Source organism: Dermacentor variabilis, chromosome 5 (assembly GCF_050947875.1).
Source record: "Dermacentor variabilis isolate Ectoservices chromosome 5, ASM5094787v1, whole genome shotgun sequence".
In the NCBI taxonomy this organism is placed as follows: domain Eukaryota; kingdom Metazoa; phylum Arthropoda; class Arachnida; order Ixodida; family Ixodidae; genus Dermacentor; species Dermacentor variabilis.
In genome coordinates, this window is record NC_134572.1 from 109,161,696 (window position 1) to 109,183,153 (window position 21,458).

General features: G+C 45.1%; 2 non-coding genes across 2 annotated transcripts; one reads left to right on the forward strand and one right to left on the reverse strand.

Moving 5' to 3' along the window:
- Window positions 1-20,565: 20,565 nt before the first annotated feature.
- Window positions 20,566-20,637, forward strand: TRNAD-GUC (transfer RNA aspartic acid (anticodon GUC)). The gene has a single exon. It is a non-coding gene; the product is annotated as a tRNA-Asp (tRNA).
- A 370-nt stretch (window positions 20,638-21,007) lies between these two features.
- Window positions 21,008-21,079, reverse strand: TRNAD-GUC (transfer RNA aspartic acid (anticodon GUC)). The gene has a single exon. It is a non-coding gene; the product is annotated as a tRNA-Asp (tRNA).
- Window positions 21,080-21,458: the final 379 nt, after the last annotated feature.

Genomic DNA, 21,458 nt, shown 5'->3' on the forward strand with positions numbered 1-21,458 from the left:
TATATATATATATATATATATATATATATATATATATATACAATGTAACCATTTTTTCTCACAATTCTCGATGGCAGCGCATGCGGAATAACGTTCCTGGTCTTTCCTGTCCAAGTCTCCTTTTTCCGCAACGCTTCTGTGCTCCCCTTTGCAAAACTCGTCTCTAATGGACTTGGTGCCGCAGCATATGATGTGACCGGCGTTGAACGTAGCTTCGCCTTCATTTACACACCTTTGCGTCTCTTGAGCGAGAGAGATAAAAGATGGTTTGCGGCGAAACTAGAGCGCCTGACGTGCTTTGCTGCTCGAGGTACACACGCGTGCGAGATCGCCTTATCACCGTTTCGGCTTAGTAACATCAGTAAGGCCTTTAGCGCGGATGTTCTTTGGGAGCACTGACCTAAAGCTATTAGTTCTGATAGTGGACGACTGTCCAACTGGTCCAATACTCTGCACATCACTTACCTCTGGACACTATATCGCGGGCAGACAAAGATAGTGTGTGTGAGCGTCTCTTCGCTGTTGCATGTCTCGCAAGTTGGGCTGTTGGCCATTCCAATAAGCGAAGCATATGAGTTCGTCAACGCAACGCCTAGCCACAGACGGTACAGCATCCGTATGTCAGGAGACAACAAACGCAAACGACACATGGTGAAAACGTTCGAGTCCCACAGAGGCAAAGTACAATCCCAGGACATCAATCGCAGCCCAGCCGCAGCGTCTGTTCGCGAAAGCGGAATGAGACTCGTTGACCACTTTCGTGGGCAGATCGGGCGGCTTCGTCGGCGTGGTCATTCCCGCTGATGTTACAATGTCCTGGAAGCCATTGAAAGATTGTGTTGTGTCCCGTGTCATGGTTGCGACGGGTGTTAAATTAGTACATGTGAAAGTGCAGTATAGACTCATGTTTTGTCTCTCTCACTTTCACTCCCCATTCCCTTCCCCACGTGTAGGGTAGCAAACTGGACTCAGTCTGGTTAACCTCCTTGCCTTTCCTTCTTCCATTCTCTCTCTCTCTCTCTCTCTTTCCAGCGTCGAATTTCTGATGCCAGTTGTTCATTGGGTCCGCGGCGCATTGGGTTTTGTATGCACTGAAGGAATGCCTTGGAGACACTAAAGGCTGTCCATTATTGTAGTGGTTCCTGATTAATGAAGTCAAGTGCAGCGCTGAGTGCTGCAAGTTCTGCACCCGTCGATGTGGTCACACATGAAGTTTTTGATCTGATTTCTTCAGATTTTGCCGGGATGATGACTGCAGCAGCAGAGCAACCCAGAAGGCTGGCACGCGGATCGTTCATCCTGCGCGAAATACGTGATAAGAAGATCCTAGCCTGTTTCGTTGACGCGGCACAGTGCCCGACCAGGGAGGCCTTCGTTGCCACCACGATCAATAAGCAAGGTCGAGTCAGAAACGCTCTCACAGTCAAGACCCACAAGTCCGAGATAGCAGAACAGGTCGCCATCGCACTCGCACTCACAAACCCGACCACCACCCACGTCTACAGCGATTCACGCTCGGCCGTGAATACAAAACATCATATTGCGAAAATTGCCATAGCACACTAGACGTGCATCACTTTCTCTGGCCGTGTGGTCGGACCCACGCAAACGAGGATCAAGACTACGCCAGGCTACAAGAAGAATTACGCAGCACGGACCTGACGGAGCAGCTCTGGGCTGTCCAGCGAGCCCACGATGCGGCCAGGGAGTTACAACTCCCGGTCCCAACGTGGGAGTAGCCCGCTCTATGGGACCTTGCGCCCCGTAGCTCGCAGGACCTTTCTATAAAGTTATTCCATCCATCCATCCATCCATCCATTTGTGTAGACATGTTGCCAGAATCTGTGCACGTTGTGGACGTGTTCCAAAGTTGCTTGTTTCAAAGATTGCAAAGGCCCTCAAACTTTTTTTCTGATTCCTGGAATTGTCAACTGCACTTGCCACCGGTGCGGACACCACAATGGGTCTGATAATCATGTAGCAGGCGTAAATTGTGATGGCAAGTAGGACTGATGTCTTGCAATACTTTTGGCAAATGTTGAATGTGGCCTCTTTGCTGGCAAGCAAGCAAGATAGTGTGAGGGAATCCGAGTCAGGTGTTGGATGTGCGCTCTCAGGACATGTGTAACAACATAGAATGTGAAAGGAGGATCTCTGGCAATGACCGCTGTAGCAATCGACGACTTACCCTAGACAAGCATCACACATGGCCTTCGCCCTCGCGACAGAGAGAGCTACAGGCGACGAGGCTTGTCTCCTGTCAGCCACTATCACTACTACTTTGCTAATGAAAAAGAAAATTAAACACGGGCTCGAAAGGGTTACACGCAAGCAAGGTTTCAAAAAGGTTTGGAGTATGTGCTTTATTAACAGGCAACTCAAGTTCTTATTTCAGCTTCTTGAAAGAAACGTTCAGTTTCGCTAGAAAGTGGGACGAGATTCTTCAAGCTCGCACAACTTTGTTGTCTTTATTATTAGTAGTAGTAGTATTTTTTGAGATGTTAGTGCCTGCATATAGGTGGCGACGGCTGCTGTTCTTCTCTGGCATGGTAACTGCGCTCATCGAAACGACAAAAATGATGAAGTAACGGTTATAAAAAAATGTATCGTCATCAGTTCTATATTCACGTACTTTATAACCGAGGACGGTTCTTTGAGCAACTGTCTGCGCAACGTGTCGTTGCGTGTGAAGTGAAGTTTAGTGTGTCAGGCGATACAATCTTATACCGCCGACTGAGCCATGACTAAAGGAGACACTAGGCTCCTGGCTAAGTCTTGCTTTCGTAGAGCGTCACAGCAGCCGCACTTCAATACACTGAAAATTGTATAGTGGGACATACATAGAAAAAAAAAACGATATCTCATCAAAAGCGGAATGCACATCAAAGCACATCAAAAGCGGAATGCAAATATGCACGTAATTTTCCCTATGTTTTCCTTGATGTCATTGTTGGCGTCTTATGTAACATAACTTTAGTGGCAAGTTATCATCAACGAAAGCAGTGACTCGGAGGCAAATAAATACGTAAATATCATACCGCCTATGTTATGAGGAAATTACTTGCATGTCAGTATCATCATTCATTCAGTGGTGTTGTTAGAAATAAGAAGTGCATAGCACACTTGAAGGTGGAGATTGTTTAGGCTCTACAGCAATAGGAATCAGACTTGGAGAAACACTTCACACTGTCATAATTTGATGGGAAATTCTTTGTGTGCCATAATTTGTGCTTGATCTTTCTACCACCATTAACATTTGACGATAAACGCATAGCCAGTATTTCTACTCACATACCGGCTAAAGAAATCAGCTTACTTTTTCGTTCATTAAATATAATACCTAATGTCATAATATTTAACCTTTGGAATATCAATCTGGGCCATCAGTCCCAGAGCGATTATTTCCAGACCAGGGAGTTTAAATAATCTTCCTGCAGGCCCGTCGCTGTTGAACAGAAAGTTTCTCTAATATGTCTGTATACTATAGTGTTACATGTATACCCAGACCAATGAGCAATAGTTAATACGTGAATGAACAAGAAAGAAATATAATTGTCTTCTGATCGAGAGGGGAAGAACGCGAAAACGGTATATCATGCAGTTAATATGTGAATGAACAAGGAAGAAATGTAATTGTCTTTTGATCGAGAGGGGAAGAACGCGAAAACGGTATATCATGCAGTTAATATGTGAATGAAACAATAAGAAATATAATTGTCTTTTGATCGAGAGGGGAAGAACACGAGAACGGTATATCACTCAGGTGTAAATGTAATGTTGTCCCAATGTCCAAATGACGCTACTTCCTTTAGGAGGAACACATCTCTCGCTGGTCCAAATTTAAGCAAATTTCCAGATTTCTAGAATTCCTCGACCTTGCTTGATCACCTTCTCAGGCACTGCGAAATTTGACATCCTATTTCAGCCCTCTAGAAAGGGCACAAAATAAAGCGCACTGTGCCAGGCAGTCTTCACAGCTTTTTTGCACTCGCGTTTAGAAAGGCATAGAAACGAAAAAGTCGACACACGAATCTCTTTTAGCGCCTATATATGCATCGCCGAGAGACATGATCAGAGTATATAGTGCCACCCGCACTTGCAGAGTTTCAAGTGCCAGGCTATTCCGTTCCTATGTAGCGTGAAGACTCAAAAGAGTGACCCATCATTCTTTCGCAAGCGATCCCAACTCGCTTTCGATAACGAGTTCACTTTGGGCCCTTCAATCTCGCTAAAACGAAAGCACTTATCAAGGTTGCTACCATTTTCGCGCTCGTGTTTGGATATAATGAAGCGGCATTATAGAGTTCGTTGACGTAGTTCAGCTATGTAAGGCTCCTTCGCCGGTCCGTGTAGGCAGCAGCAACGCCAAATCTACACCAAAAAAATACATTGCCGTTACAAAAAATTCCACCTCCATTTGGTAAAGGCAGCTTACGCATGAAAACTGACAGAAAAGAACAGCGTAGCCCATGACCCATTCCTGGAATTCAATCAAATGCATTCAGAAGGAAATACTGGAGAAAACACACAAGCAAATGCATATTCATTACAAAATTCGACCTCCAGGTGGTAAAGGCCACTTAAAGTAAAAAAAAAAAGCTAATACACAAGAACCAGTAGGGAAGCCGCGGCTACATACTCCTGGAATTCATTCGAATCGTACAACGTATGCTCGTCTCACTTCCTCCTTGTGCGTTTGGCTTTATGTTCTCGCAAAATGCACTTGTGTACATAGAGGCCGGTACTTGTGAATTCTTTTACAACGCTGCTATATTTCCGCAGTCGTTCGGCGTCATCTTTGCACAGACCAGGCATGTGAGCCTTCGTACAAGTTTCCGTGCACATTCTGGGGCCGGTGGCACCCTGTTCCTTCGAAAGTCTATTTCTTTGTGTATATCGCTAAAGCAATTTCAACGCAAGAGTTGGACTAATTAATTAAGTCTTGCATAAACATCGCATGCGGGAATAAGTGATTTTATCGTTTAATGGGAGCAATCTTACTTCGAGTGGGCACGAGCCGAGCCCGCGTACTGCGTAAGAGTGTAGCTACCGCTTTCGAAAGTGCATAAATTAGTAGTGAGCGCCCCATTCCTCTCATAGCGTACTTCAGGTCCCGCTATAGATGTGACTTTGTGCGTGCGGCCCACTTGTCGCTTGAGTCTATGCAGCCATGGATGCGTGCGGAGTTCACGGATGATTACTGGTCAAATCTTGAGATAAGATAATCTCTGTACACATCTGGTCCCTGAAACGCCCCACAGATAGAGGAGGGCAGTATTCTGTAGCTTACGTATGTACTTGGCTGCTGAGCACCGACATGCTACAGCAGTCCCGCTACAAGACCTACAGCGACACCGATCTTGCCCCGCGCGCAAGTACGCACGCTCGAAGCTTTTTTTGATTGCATGTTTCACGGACCCAGGGCCCCACTTAATTATAGGGTGCGTGCGCAGCCTTGTGCATCAGAAAATCGGCGCTTTGTCATGGCGGCAGCATTCGCAAGCTGTCGCAGGAGAGCTTGCGCCTCATCTACGTGAGCTATAACGTTTCCGAACACTATCGGGTCTCTGAACGAGACCTCAACCCAAATGAGCAGGTGCGGCCGCCTTTGACTCTTATAATTAGGAGCCCCGCTTCCCGCATGACTGAGCCGAATTCAGATGGGAAGATATGCGGCTCCCTCGAAAAAAAATGAAGCCTTATGGCACTTTGCTTTGTCGTACAAGTGTCAAACAAATAAAAAGAAGCTAATGGTGTAATTTGCAGCGCAGTCCCAAAGTGATTCAGACGAAGAAGGAAAAACGAAAGTGTGGGCTCAAAGAATTATGCCTCACACGGTGAGGGTTCTTTGACCCTGGTTAATTTTCGGCGTGGCTGGCAGAGCGTGGCGACTGGAAGCCTCGATCGCGCAACAGGGCCACCCCCACGAAAGCGGATTCTCGGATGGCGAAAGAGGCCTCGTATTTCGTGCTTTCAAATTTTTGTAACGAGAGATATAGAAAGAGAGAGAAATGTCTTCCAACTTGTTTTTTTTTTTTCTTAACTGTCAGACACTTCAATCGAAACTGCCCAAGCCTCCCACGCTGCTGTAGACCCTCGTCTATGACAAGAAGGTCAGAGGGACGCCCCCTTGCGAAGTCGAGTTATTCAGTGGACAGAGCTTACTGGCAAAGAATAGCCCGAATACACAAGGGATGTTACACAAGGGGCATTACACAAGGACAAGTCGCGACACCCACGCAGGAAAAATAGTCCTTTTGTATCGCGCTATTCTTCAGTGTTCAAAACCAACACACCCAGGATTCTACACACCTTTAAAACAGGGCTTGAAAAACAAAGCTTGCCAGTGCACGATCGTAAAGAGCGTTAGACTGTAGAAAGATTTCCTCCGCTAAGGTTAAAACTTACAAGCAAAAAAAAAAATTGGCTGCAAGGACACAGTGACGTCGTGTTAAATATACGCAGTGAATGTGTTGCGGGAACGCCTAGTCACGCCTTGCTCTATATGCAATATTTTGGTTACTTGTGTATGATTTTTTGTATGCATGTCTCATCAGACTCTAAGCAATATTACGCTTATAACGATCAGGTTAACGAAGCTTTTCGCTCTCTGTTACCATATGTGGCGGGAGAGTGTTTTCGAGATTCCCTGGGTAGACTCGTACACATTTCTCTGATATGTTCTTTTTTTTTTTTTTTTATTGAGAAAAGAAAGAAAACTAGGAATGTAGGCCCCTTTATGCCTGCTCTCTCCATACGCTACTTAAGAAAAGAAGAGAGAACGACAGATCAAAATAACAACACATACTACACACGCTCTAGCACTACTCACGGGAAGGGGAACTTACGGGCTTAATATTTTTGTTGGTCCTAACCACATGAGTCCCAGTTGCAACAGTCATTGAATCCAAGTAACTTAATTAACTGAAGTGTTAATTGACACGTAGACATAATAAGGGAAATGGAAATGCTAGTAAACGACAAGAGAATTTTCTCGCCACTACCTCAAGATTCACGAGACAATCGGAAACCGGAAGCCAGGAACAAGGTATACGATGTAAACGATAGTGACAGCTGTTGCCTGTAGTTCTTAAGTGAATTAAAGAAATCTTAAATGCAAATGAAAGTGCATGAAAAAAACAACTGGTAGCAGGTGCAATGCGAACTCACGTCTTCGCATGACGGGTGCGATGCTCTTACCGATAAAGGTATACCGCGGCGCCGTTTTCCCATCCACTTTCTGATGTACTTAGTTTTATGTACTAGAACTAACAAAGACGTGAGTTCGTACACTACCTGTGGCCAATTACTTTTTTTCATCCACTTTCGTTTTTCCTTTATTTAGCAGTTCTTTAATTCAGTTCAGAACTACCAGTAATTATCCTTATGCTGTCCTTGGCATGATTGTTTGTTAGCTTCGTATGACTAGTATGTATGCATGTATGTATGCATGCATTTATGTATGCATGCATGCATGCATTTATGCATGCATGCATTTATGTATGCATGCATTTATGTATGCATGCATTTATGTATGCATGCATTTATAGAGGCATGCATGCATGCATTTATGTATGCATGCATTTATGTATGCATGCATGCATGCATGCATGCATGTATGTATGTATGTATGTATGTATGTATGTATGTATGTATGTATGTATGTATGTATGTATGTATGTATGTATGTATGTATGTATGTATGTATGTATGTATGTATGCATGTATGCATGTATGTATGTATGTATGTATGTATGTATGTATGTATGTATGTATGCATGCATGTATGTATGTATGTATCTTACCACTATCAAAAATATAATCAAACCTCTTGCAGGTATAACTGTCGGATTTCATTGTGTAATCACGACTCATCGTAGATATGCTCGTAAAAATTACTTTGGTCGAGCGTGCAGAGCCTTTTCAATACCAATAGAACAGTTACTTGACTTTTTTTTTTTCTAAACGAATGCGTCGCTTCTGTCTTTGACAATTGCATTTTCAGGCTGTTTCTAAATAAGAGCTGCACTATTACTTGTTTCCTGGTAGGAGCAATAACAGCAGGTATTTCGTACCTTGAAAAAATGGGGGCTGCGCTTTGGTGACGTGTACCGAAAATTTTCACTGTGTAAGTTACCTATGGGCTCTGCGAACAGTTACTTAAGAGTCCCTATCTCCCAATTTTTATGCGTTATACACTGCGTTTGGTTGTTTTCGCCCGGTACCCTCGGTGAAATATGCAGGACACGGTATTTATGTTTAATCGAAGCACGAAAGATTATTCCGAGTCACGGGCGATATAGCTTTATTCTGTGCACGTTCATTACAGCCTTTGTAGAAAGTTACTCATTGAAGCGTAATAGGGTGTTACACTGCCGCTAACTTAAAGCGGCAGTGTAAGCGCCAGACTCCTAAAGCGATAGCACGAGATAGGAACATGAAATTCCTTGAAAACAGCAAAATTTCTCAGCGCAATGCGTTGTAAAACTTTCAATTTCCTAATTTAAATGTAAGTGTCGCAGATAATTACTAAACTCTCGTTTTTCAGCTGTATTTTCGTGCATATTACGAGATTTGTAGTTTGTTTCTCCAGTGTACTCGGTGAGCTAAACAAGGCGCCTTGTTTCTATCTACACAAAATTCAGGGTATGGTATGGCCAATGTGCAAGCAATGTTCCAAATGGGTGGGTTAAACGCGCATTTTCCAGTAGAATACGTATGCGAGTGGTCCATAGCGTTATTGATCTATTTTACGAGCGGTGGGAGACTTAGACAGGCTGTGCTGGCATAATTACAACTACAACTGAGTTCAAGTTTTGCGAACACAAGGGGAACAATACGCCAAGTTTATGTGCTGTGGTAACTGCGTGGTGATCAAATACAGCGTCAAAAAAATTGTAAGCAAGTGTTCGAAAGTAACACGCTGCTGCTATTCCCTATGGTTTCCAATGTCCTTAGAAAACTCTACGTTTCAGATATTTTATACCTTGAAGGAATAGGCAGCATTTTAAGCGCAATGTGTCCCGTAGTTTGAACGTTTCAGGCTTATTAAAAAGCGTTAACGAGTAATTACGAAACCCTCATCTATTTTCTTCTTAATTTTGCACGCATGATGTATTAGTTTCGCCTGATGACCTCACTGAACTATAGAGGAGGCAGCTTCGTTATGTTTGGCGACTGTAAGGACAAGTTAATAAGTGATGTGTAGGTGAATTTCAAAGTGGATGTGTAATTGGGACCTACGCAATAAATTGTGTAGGCAAGCACCCTAGAGTGTTTGAGCGTGTCTAACGAGGGGAAAAGAATTGTTCCCGTTTCCCTGGCTATAAAACTCGCCTAGACCAAATTTAACTAAAACTAGTGGTACACTATGGAAACTCTGTGCGAAGTTAAATGCGATTGGATCAAGCACAGCTTTTGTAAAAGGAAAAATCTTATTCAAGCGCTAGAGCGTGCGATAATGCCACTATCAGCTTTGCTTCTCAGTGCCCCTACATGGTTGTATACAGTTTACAACAAGTTTATATTTTGTGGAAAGGCGAGGGGGGACATGATAACCGCAACGCGCGATAAAATTTTTGCGTTCTTCATCCGGTTAGAAGTGTTGCTAATAATTACTCAGCCGTCGTCTTTCTTCCCCTATTTTCAGGCGTCATTACACGTTCCAAACCCGCCGTGGTTGCTCAGTGGCTATGGTGTTGGGCTGCTGAGCACGAGGTCGCGGGATCGAATCCCGGCCACGGCGGCCGCATTTCGATGGGGGCGAAATGCGAAAACACCCGTGTGCTTAGATTTAGGTGCACGTTAAAGAACCCCAGGTGGTCGAAATTTCCGGAGTCCTCCACTACGGCGTGCCTCATAATCAGAAAGTGGTTTTGGCACGTAAAACCCCAAATATTATTATTACACGTTCCAACTTGGTTTCGGCGATGTTCTCAGTGAACTGAACAAAAAGTTTTCTTTATATCTGGCGAATATAAAGGCCAATATGTAGGTAAACTTCAAAGACAGGGGACTATATAATTATGGCATTTGCAGTAAATTGCGCGTGCAAGTGATCGGGAGCTTTATGAATGTGTTTTGCGAACAAGGAACTTATCCTCTTACCCTGGAAGAACTGTGAACTCAACAGGCATCAAAAATAGCGGCAAGTGAGGGAAGGTGGGGGGGGGGGGCAGGGAGGGAGGTTGCCATCGTAAACGTTATGGTGAAGTAACGTGTGTTTGATGAATTACTGTTTTTTTTTTTATTCCCATCAAGAAGTGCTCCAAATCATTACATGCGGGCAAGTTTTCAAACGGACCAGTCATATATATATACGGGTAACCTTTTAAAGTATGCGACATAATTACAAGAAACTGAAGCTTATCGCAACTGTTTGAAAGAAACAGCTTCGCTGGAAAGCGGTTTGGAATTCTACAAGGTCGCACACATCTGCGGTCTTTTTTACAGCGAAGCTGTTAGCCTCTAGTTGGTCGGCCTTTCTCGTGTCATCATCCATGGGCAAAAAATGTGGCCCGATCCCCGAGGTAGTGCAATACCGCGTTGACCCGCCGAAGAGGTGAAGCAGGCTTCAAGCACTCGGCAAAGTGAAGCGAAAAGTGTACGCATTCTTTGGAATCGCGCATACAGCATGCAGAATGGCATCCGTTTCAATAATTAACGACACAAAACAAGCATCCGAACCATATAATTGATGATAAGGAGCTCCTGATAACAATGCGAAGTATAGGTAGCACTGACCACATACGTTTCACGGTGAGGATTACCGTTGCGCAAGCGGCCGCAGCGACAGCAGCTTGCGACGTGGGGAGTGACGTCACTAGCCTTTCGTACATAAAAGAACCAGCCTAGCAACTGGTTTCATTGTTGTTGAAGCATTGTTATCGGTAGGCAACGCATAGTTAGGACTCCCGATGAGCAGCGTCAATGCGAGGAGCGCAGAGGGAAAAACGGCAATACGACCAACGGCGGCGTGCTGTCAAAATTACCATTATTCCCGTTATTACCATTACTCTAAAGCAATAAGGTACTGCATACCCCCCTCAGCAGTTGTAGTGGTGGTTTTCAACAGCTTCGCTGGACTTCCACTTTCGCAGTGCCGGAATGGCGATTCAATTATTTTCTTGTGAATATTGCAACTAATTTATGTTCATTGTACTTCGTTGCGTATAACATCGACATATACTATTACCTAAACTAGCGATACATTTATACTGTAGACTTAACCACCAAGTACAATTATTTCGTCTATTATTAAAATTCTTTGTAGCAAATGTGCATTAATTATGTGCGCTGTACTGCAGCTACTGGGCCGGATCAGGGACCTCTGTCAGGCACTCATCTCCTTTCGTTCCTGCATAATCTTGCCGTTTTATGCATTTGCAAGAAATAAAACCAAATTCAAATAATGATTCGGGTCCCATGGTTCACCACATGTGGTAGATAAATAGGTCTATATCTGTTGAATATAAATACAACTGACTGAAGCATTTCCAGGCAATTTCACTTACTGTGATAGTCATTCACAATATATATATATATATATATATATATATATATATATATATATATATATATATATATAATGAGAGAGAGAGGGGGGAACAGATCGTTTGCCCCCGCCACACACACACAAACACGCACTCTCCACTTTAACGCAAATGTGCTCTGTCCCTGCACCTGCAGGCAATGCTCTGTCGAACACCGTGAATATATGAATCGCCATGCTCGAGTATCCCGGCACACTCGAATGAATATTGAATTTACTGAATATACTGACCAAGATCGTAGATTTCGTGTCCAACTCTCTGATACTGAAAGACAAACGTCCGCAGCTCACGCAGCACACAATGTAGATTTGGCGCACTAAAGCTCTGTCGCGCTCTATCTCGCTAAATCTGTGCAGTACAAGGCAAACTACTCCTGGCGTCAGCAAACGAGGAACGAGAACCGAAAAGAAAGCAAATCTTTCCATTGTCCGCCGTTGATTCCAGTGTGCGCTACGCGTGCAGTATGACAGGGTGACGCGAAGATTAGCCGCTTACAATGGGCTAACCGCTGGACTCTCTCTAAGGCACGCAGCTGGTTTTCGTTCCTGATTGGCTGACAAAAGGAATTATACAGATCCAACGCACATATACTAGGTGAAGGCGAGCATTTTGTGAAGTGGTTCATTAAATGTTATAAAGAAAATGCGATGCGCACAATTGTCATTATTATTATCCAACGCAACGTGCAATCTCATGCAGTGTGTACGAACCACGCAAAACACAACGTCGTGCAACGTTTATGCACCACACAGCTCAAGCTGTGCCGAAATGCAGACAGAAGTTCATGCGAACGCGCACTGCGAAATTCGACGGCGACGAAGGCGGTGCTTGACGTTTGTCGAGGGAAGAATGGCGATGAGGACCGAGTGCATGGCACAAAAAAAAAAAAAGGCACGACGCGAAGGACAGCGGTAACATTGATTATTGGCGCATTTAACATCCGTATAATGTTAAAGAAACACATTGTATTGTATTGTATTGTATTGTATTGTATTGTATTGTAATTCGTGCATGCGCTCTTTAGCCTAGTGAAAACTGGCACGCGCACATGCGCTCTCGTAGGCGGCTCTTCCAGAAGACAGCAGCATGCAGCCACGCTAAGCGCAGTCCGAAAAAAGGCTTGTTAAAACGTGCCTTACGCATGCAGACAAATTATCTTCCAAGGCACAGGAATTTGACGCTAATGCCACCCCCTGGCACGGCCACTTTCACCAAGGCTTCCAAGGTCCGCCCCGAAGCGCTTGTACACAAGGCAAGATTCAACTTCTCCCTCACGCCGAACCCTGAAGCCCTATGTAGGGCTTGCGTACCGGAAAGAGGTAAAGGACCGAAGAAAGACGGATACAACCGTGCATGCAGGCTTACCCCGCCAGCGATTCTTTACCTCAAAGACGGCAAGGTCGTACGTCAGGGCAGGCGTCTACCATTTGCTTTGTGCGCGAGACGCCCGTCGACAAGTGAGAGCTCGGCACGCAACATATATGTGCATCGAGTGCGTGCAGAGCTGCGAATACTGGACAACACTGGCAGGCAACGATGCTAGCTTTACAGAAATACTGTTCAGCCCCCTGGCTCTCACAATGACCGAAGGAGCAATGCACTGTTTATAGCTCTGGAGAGAGGTAGCACTCGTAATAAATTCGCCCTATTTTTGTCAACTTTTTTTTGTCATAATCAGGCTGAAACGTCATCCACCTTTCACTAAACGTTTATTCACTTATTCATACCGACCACAAACCAAGGATAAAAGGCAAAGCTTCCCACTCTTCCCTCGACATCGCCTTCGTTCTCGTTACGTCGCTGCGTAGACGTCTCAAGCTGTGCATCCACCTGATGTTGTGTTTGCAATTTGGCAAAGCTCGTGAGCAGGGGGCAGGGCATAAACATTAACATTGCTTAAGATTTAAGGTTGGCCATTGTGGTGGATGAACATGAAAATTGCATTGAGGTTTCACGCCGGCATAGGACGAAAGCAAACACAGATGTAAGCATTGCCGTTATAGCTATACAATGTGGAATTAACACTGCTCCACTAAAGCTTTGCTTCACATAGATCCCAACATATGTCAGTTGGTTCTGCTTCTCTTTTCGTTCAGTTATCGTAATTCATTAAATGTTTCAATGCAACTCGCTTGCATAAACTTGACTACCTTCCACGAAGGTTCTCCAAATACCCATCTTGCAGTGCCTGTTTCTGCTTCATTCTCACAGACATGCTTCTCAAACACACGTGCCTTCTCACGCACAAAGGCTTCTCACACAGATGCCCTTATACTTGCCCACATCCTCTGTTTTCTCACTGCGGGTGCTAGTTAAAACATCAAATTGCCAACGTACGAATCGCACGAGTCCAGAACCCTGGAGGCGGATATCTTCAAGGTAGAACTGGTGTCGCCACCTAGAGGCCTTCGCCCCAACTATGTGAACAAAAAAAATGCCCGCGAAACCTACAATCTGTTAATAAAGTTCGTGTTTGATGTATCATTGATATCCACTGTTCGCTAGTTCGCTTCGTAGACTATTTAGAATACATAATTTCCTCTGAATACATTGAGCACGCGGTATGCTCTATAGCAGCATACCACGTGCCTCAAATGAGAACAGCCAAATTTTTTAATGGCCACTGCAACCGAGACGACAACGTCTCTTTTCTTACAGCTCATTACTAGAAGTGGCGGATGTCAGTGGATGTGTGATAGCCGCTCATTAAAATCAAGTACTCACCTAAAGTTTGCTGACTTAGTATTAATTACATATTTCTGGGCACATGCTTGCAGTGCGGAAGGGTCTCTTGAAGGGGCCCTGAACCAATTTTGATCGAAGTAGAGAAAGGCATTTGAAATGAAAATAGGCTATTTCAGAGCATTTTGCCGTAAAAAGTACTTCAATGCGTTGAGCAGAAGCGGGGTTATTGGCAATCAAACACGGCGTCCGCTGTGCTCCATTTCCTTCTTCAATGTCTTGCACTGCGAAGGCTACGGCGCAGTGGGGGGTGCCCAGAACGCTCCGCCTTCTAAATGTCGCCGTGGCGCACAGCTCAGATTTCATTTTCGGCGTTAACGTAGACGCCACGACTTCCGCCTTTGGTCCCTACGACGCACTAAACATGAGCCAAACGCGGTTGCCCTCAGTGAGCCGCAGTGCGCTTAGACAGGTTCATGACGGCACCACACGGCGACCGCGGTATCTACGCCATGTTGGCGATCTCAGCTTGGTGTCAGCTATCGGCCAATAGCAGAAAAGAGAGCGTTTGAGAGAACGGTGACTTCGCGATCCGCGTGGGGTGCTCCACGCACCGCGTACGACAGCAATGCTTGGTTGAGATGTCCACGGCAGCTTATACCCGCAGACTTATTACACCAATCCCGAGGGGTGGTTCAGTGCCCCTTTAAGACAACCAGTCCTTGATCTGATCAGGCTCAGACACTGGCCAGGATTGGTACTATAGGCGTCCACTTAGTACGGACGGTGAGACTATAGCATGACCTTCAAGATACATTTCCTCAAATTCTGGAAGTATGTTCCTTCGCGTTCCGCTTACTTTCTTTTCCCACATCGGGCAAAGGCTTCCTTGGAAAATGTCAAATGCATTTTTTCGGAAGTTTGGGGAGCGATATCGAACCTGGTGTTAGTCCCGGAATGCTTATATACTGAGCGTACACATGCCTCGAGCACTGAACGGCTTCAACTGTGGGATTGCATCAGATATCACAGCGTATTCTATCAGAGTGTTAAGAAATACTGCTTACGTTTGTTGAACAAAAGGGGAATCGCATAAATTTACAGACGTTACACATTGCTATGTAACGCGCTGCCGAGAAGAAAAAAAGAAAGCGTTATTTCTGCTACACTCTCTCCTAAAACTTCGGCTATTCGCATTTGAAGCATGTAGTATTTATCCGGATGTTATTGGAGTCGAGTTTCTAAGAAGATCCGCGCAAACGACCTCATTTCAACGCCTGTTGCTCATCGCCTGAACAATTAACAAGGTAGTGCACCTCCATTAGGCTAATCCTAACTGACGGACCCGGATTGCTTGCCTTTCACGGCTAACGTCATTAAAAAAATTATTCAGACATCAGCTAGCAGAGGTCTCTAAAAGCCGACTGTGGCGAAGACACACCGATGGTGAGCACATTGCCCATCCAAGAAGCGAGGAGAACGTGCGGCATGACACTTAAAAGGACGGCTTGGAGCGAACCCACAATCGATTCAAGTCGCCGGAAGAAACACTTTTGGTATCTAATTCATAACGAGCTTTGACTGTTAATTTTTCTATTGAAGCTAACGTAAATAACTTCGTTTACAGGTACGTAGCGCCATCTTCTTCATTGACCACGCAAAGTTTACTACATGCTAACGTAACCTGCGAAAGCTTGACGTTCAGTCTTGTTGTTATGGCATTGTGACAGGTATAAAGCGCTCGAAAAAGACGGTAGAACGCAAGACAAGCGCAAGCTGCATGTCTTTTAAGATTGAAACAGAGTGAGGGACGCCACCCCTGCTTCTTTGCAATGTCCTCCGAGTTATGATGTATATAGTTGCACTTTCGCTGGACAGCTTATATGGGAGTGCGAAAGTTGAACTGAGAGATATCTGACAAATTCGATTAGTTCAATATGAGAGGAAACCACAACAAATTGTTGGTCTATACATTATAGTGATGATGACAATGACCTTAAAACATAGTATTCCTGGTCGCGCGAAACGTCAATTTCTTTTCTTCGCTTGACAAACACGCCAGCTTTAGCAGCAAAGTTGGTTGATTCTTGGCTGGTCCCAGGTGCTTGCTATATACCCACTATACGGGAGGCTAGGCCATGAATTGGGTGGTAGTACATAGGGAATCGCAGGCAAGGAAGTGCGCCATCCGCAGAAGATGAGGAAGAGGAGATAGACGGCAGCAGCCCTTGAGGGGGCAGGGGTCGGATTGTCCCAGGGATGCGGCCACGCGGGCGCTAAGGGGCACGGGGGCGGCCATGGCGTCGTCGGAAGGGCGGCCCGAAGAGGCCTCGTCGCGTTCAGGCGGCGGCGGCGGCTGCGGCGGCAACACGCACGATGGATCGGACAACGCGGACGAGACGTCCAGCATGGGCGAGTCGCCCATGTGCCGCATCTGCTTCCGTGGCTCCCGCGCCGGCAACCTGCTGTCGCCGTGCAACTGCAAGGGCACCATCGGGCTCGTCCACAAGGAGTGCCTCGAGGAGTGGCTCTCGCGACGCAACACCGACGAGTGCAACATCTGCTCGTACCAGTTCAAGGTATACGCACCATAATACACTGCAGACACGATAAGCTGCGACGCAACTCGGCATCCGTGACCGCGTATATTGTAGCACATGCATTGGCTCCCTGCCATGTTTCACGACCTCGTGACCCTGACATGCAGAATTAACATGCCCTGCTCTATTTGATCAGTGTGAGCAAGGTTAGCAATGAAAGAGAATGAAGTGGTGAGCAGAACCTAATGACTTTTTATTCGGTCAGCAGTCACTTTTTTTCATACGGTAACTGAATAAACAAAATTAAAGTTTGCAAGAAACTTTCAGCAAATGCTTATCCAGCATTAAGGTATCAGCAGCCCTCGTTTATGTTCCTGATATTTGTTAGGCTTCAAACGATGTGTTTGTAAATCGTGCACATGCAGATAGGACCGCATGCATGTTAAAAGGCCTCGCGTGCTGTAGCAGCTTATGCAGAGCAACTGTGCTGATCAGCCTTCGCGCTACGCTCGATTTACCTGTGGTTGCGCTTCCTACCGTTGCAGAGCTACTTGTTGCTTGCACGTAGTGTGCGGATTTCGCTGATTTTGGTTACTGGTGAGCATCTGCGTCTGTATAGACCCATTGCAGTTACATCGCAGGCAGCGACTCATTTCTAGTGCTTCCCACCGTTTACACACTAACAAAGATACACTTCCAAAAGATACACTTCCATAAGATACACTTCCATAAGATACACTTCCAAATATGCTTCCATTATTTCCCGCATACCTCTCCTTATAAATGATAAACATTTTGTCAGCAGGATTTGAGCACGCTTTGGAGATTCGTGAACGTATGGTGTAGCTAGAATTTACGGGTGTAAGGCGCTAAACCGTACTAAAAAAAACACTGCGTTAAAAGAAAAGCAGCAAGGACTATTAGCGTGTTGTGCACTTAACTGAGGAAGACCGCACAGAGACAGCAGTGTTGCAAACGGCCCCAGCATGTAGAGCTTGCAGTTTGTGGCATCTATGAAAGCCGGTGGCTAGATGATGTACCGATAGATATAACGGACACCATCGTAGACAGGCGCATGGTGATGGTACCATATCAGGGAGTAACGTCAGAAAGTTCAGCTTCCTTACCCAACGATACTTAAAACGAAGCCTTACTCTTACGAGGAATATTGGTGAGAGCGCATCAGTGGAAGTGCATGTGGTGAAACTTGAGCGAGTCATTTCGATGGTGTTCACAATTTTCTGGGCATGGACACTCTTACCAAGAGAAGAGCTTTGGCAAGCTAGAAAAGACTCAAATATAGAAAAGACTGGTTGGTGGCGAAGCCACACTTTACTGTCACAAGTTCGCCGCGGCATCATGGATTTTTACGACGTATGTCCGGGTGTAGTTAATTCCAAGTCATCTACCAGCTATAGGTTATCGACATACGTTATACAAATGCAATTCGCAAACGAAATTTGGTTTTCTTTAATCATTTTTTTTAAATAGCATAAGGGTGATAGCATTATTTGATGCGAAGTGGCTGCGCGCCTTAGCAACGCAAAAAAATTTGGACGACGCTTAAGCTTCGCCTTTAAGAGTGCAACGCGATAGCATTCAAAGATCCTAACTGCTTCTCACGCTTCCAGGCAACTGGAGCGCATGTAATCGTAATGTTTACCTGGAAACGCTTGCCGCGAACGCGAACGCTATGTACGAAGGCGAGCTTTGTGTTGGAACCACGGTCTCTTGCGTGGGCCGCGATGCGGCGGAGGCGAGCGCCAGCTGCAGTCAATGCACGGCGAGTTAATACAAGGAACAGGGCGCGCCGCTCCGTGGCCCCCAAGACACCCGTCGCGGCGGCGCGCGCAAAATGGCGGACGCCGCGGCCGGTTTATGTGTGTGAAGGCGTTTCTTTGAGTTTTCGCGTAACAGAATTATGTTTTCTCGTGGAGTCAAATTGCAATCCGAGAGCTATCATGTCGGCAGGTCGTGTGCAAGTCGTAGTTTGCGATCTTTCTGCGTATTTTAGCTTGAGAAATTCAATTAGTTCAGTCAATTTCTTGCATTATATGGAAGGCCTCGGTATACGTGGCTCGAAAATATTTTGTTGCAGCGACGTGACGTCTGGCGCCAAACTCCGAATTTTCTGCGGCACGAACGCTATCGCGTTAAAACTTCAGTAGTTAAACAAGGCCTTGTGTCGCTAATGCAAAATCGTGCATCCACGTTGTTAAAGCATTCTTCTCTGGGGTGTGCTAGGAGTATGTCTTTTCATGATGTACTGCCTCCATTTATACAGGGTGCTTCAGCGAACACTTTCAACCATTTTTTATATTTTTTTTTTAGATTTGCTTGTAGCGGCAAATAGCGCATTTCTAGTCCATGGGCTGGTCCACTTGAAGAGGCGGACATGCACAAGAAATTGACATGCATAATCGACTAATCAACAAAAATTCGCTAATTCAGTTTTTAGCTATTTACATTATGGCACATATATTGCAATTTACACATTCTAGCGGGTGACATTGCAAGGCACATCCACTCGAAAAGAATAGTTGGGATGACACCATTTACGAGATGTGAGTCGTCAAACCTGCGGTAAAAATGCGCTGTCGTTCCACTTACTTTCTAAACAAAGCGTGTCGTTTCATGCTTCGCTTAGGTCTTCGCTGCAACACCGGAATATATATATATATATATATATATATATATATATTAGAAAGAGAGATGAAGGAAAGGTAGGAGTGGTACTTTTAGGCGGAGAATCCCATCGAAATAAATTTCTGGCTTCGCCACGGCTGCAGTGCCTTGCACTGCGAAGGTTACGTCGGAGTGGGGCGTGCCCACAACGTTCCAGCGCCTTCTAAATGTCACAGCTTTGCACAGTTTAAATTTCGTTTTTGATTGTAACGTAGACTCCCCGACTTTGGTGCCTACGATTCGCTACAGTGCAGTGGAACACTGTATATAGATGCGTTAAGCGTAAGCCAAACCAAACGCGGTTGTCCTCAGCGTGCCGCAGTGGGCTTAGCCAGTGGATTCGTGGCGGTACCCCGCGGCGGCCGTCGCATCTACACTGCGTAGATACCACAAGACTGCGCGCTGGCTTACTATTCCTAAGGCAATAATAACACATGGCAAGTAAATGGTGTTACGAACCGCATGACGACGAAACCCAGACCACAGCCCAGACTCTGAGAACTTCAAAAAATAGCGCAACTACACCAGCACAACGTTTCCTTTTATCTTCGTGAGATGGCAGCACCGCCGCGTGTAAAGGGCGTTGTCGAGCAACGCCGGCTTGTGTTTCATGTCTACGCCAGGTGCGTTGTTGGAGCATAATTCCTGTAAAGTTCAGACAAGCCTAGCTGCATGTGCCTAATTGATTATTCTTGTAATTATACAAAGAGGGCTCTGCGCGAGAAAATAGTGCCAATGGTCAAGGTGCAAAGTACCGCAAGTGCGAACACAAGTCCGCTATGCATGTCATGGAGTAAATTGTGTTTTGCATGGACTGGTATTACCGTCTGAATCATTTAGTTTGTGCCTGAATATAAAAGAAAGGAGCATATCAAATGACTACGTCACTGTACTTCTTTACTCTCACCGCTACAATCCAGCATCACATATTTATTGGCGGTGCTTACTCAAGTGCTTGATAGCGTGCGTTGCGGTTAATAAACTCGCGGAAGCAATATAATAGCTTAGAGCATACTACGATGAGAAAAGCTAGTCCACGACCTGGCTAGTCAATGCAAGTTTGCACTGCAGACTCCTCATTACAAGTTAGCATGCCAGAACCGTTGTCCTCGTTAGTATAGTGGTCAGTATCCCCGCCTGTCACGCGGGAGACCGGGGTTCGATTCCCCGACGGGGAGAATTTTTTTTCTTCTATTTTACAGGTTTATTTTTTGCCGATACATTAACTTAAATCCCAAATGAGAGCGAGAGCCAGGGTGTTTGCGGTGTATATATATATATATATATATATATATATATATATATATATATATATATATATATATATATATATACGTGTTCTATGGAATAAGAGGTGACAGCTCGGACAACCCATTCATCGTTAAATGCGACAATAGGTGATCCATAGTTGATACAACGGCGGTTACTACATGGCGCTGTTTCTATGTTCAGAATTCTGAACTGTTGCCTACGGCTTATCGTAAAACATTTGGAATCCTGTTTAGAAGGTGAAAAGCTTTGTTCAATTTATATAAAAAAAAAAAAGCTCTCCCCGTCGGGGAATCGAACCCCGGTCTCCCGCGTGACAGGCGGGGATACTGACCACTATACTAACGAGGAGTACGGAGCAGTTCCACAAAATAATAAATGACAGCGTCACAATGTCCGTCTGTACTCCGTCTGTCCCTCTGTACTAGCAAGCACCAACTAGGCCAACAAGCAGTTCTGTTGCAACATATTTCTAGTACAGCCGGCCTTGCCTTCTTGCGCGCGTTTTCCGAAATGTCCGTATGGATAAAGAGGAAAAGCCGTAGCAGCTCGAATAGGCTAAATTATGATTGTAATTTCTCACGTGCACAACGCTGCTCTATTATCACTGCACTCCTTATTCAAAAGAGTACATGATTCTTCTTTTGCTGTTTCTATGTTCAGAATTCTTAACTGCTGCCTACGGCTTATCGTGCAACATTTGGAATCTTGTTTACGAGGTGAAAACCTT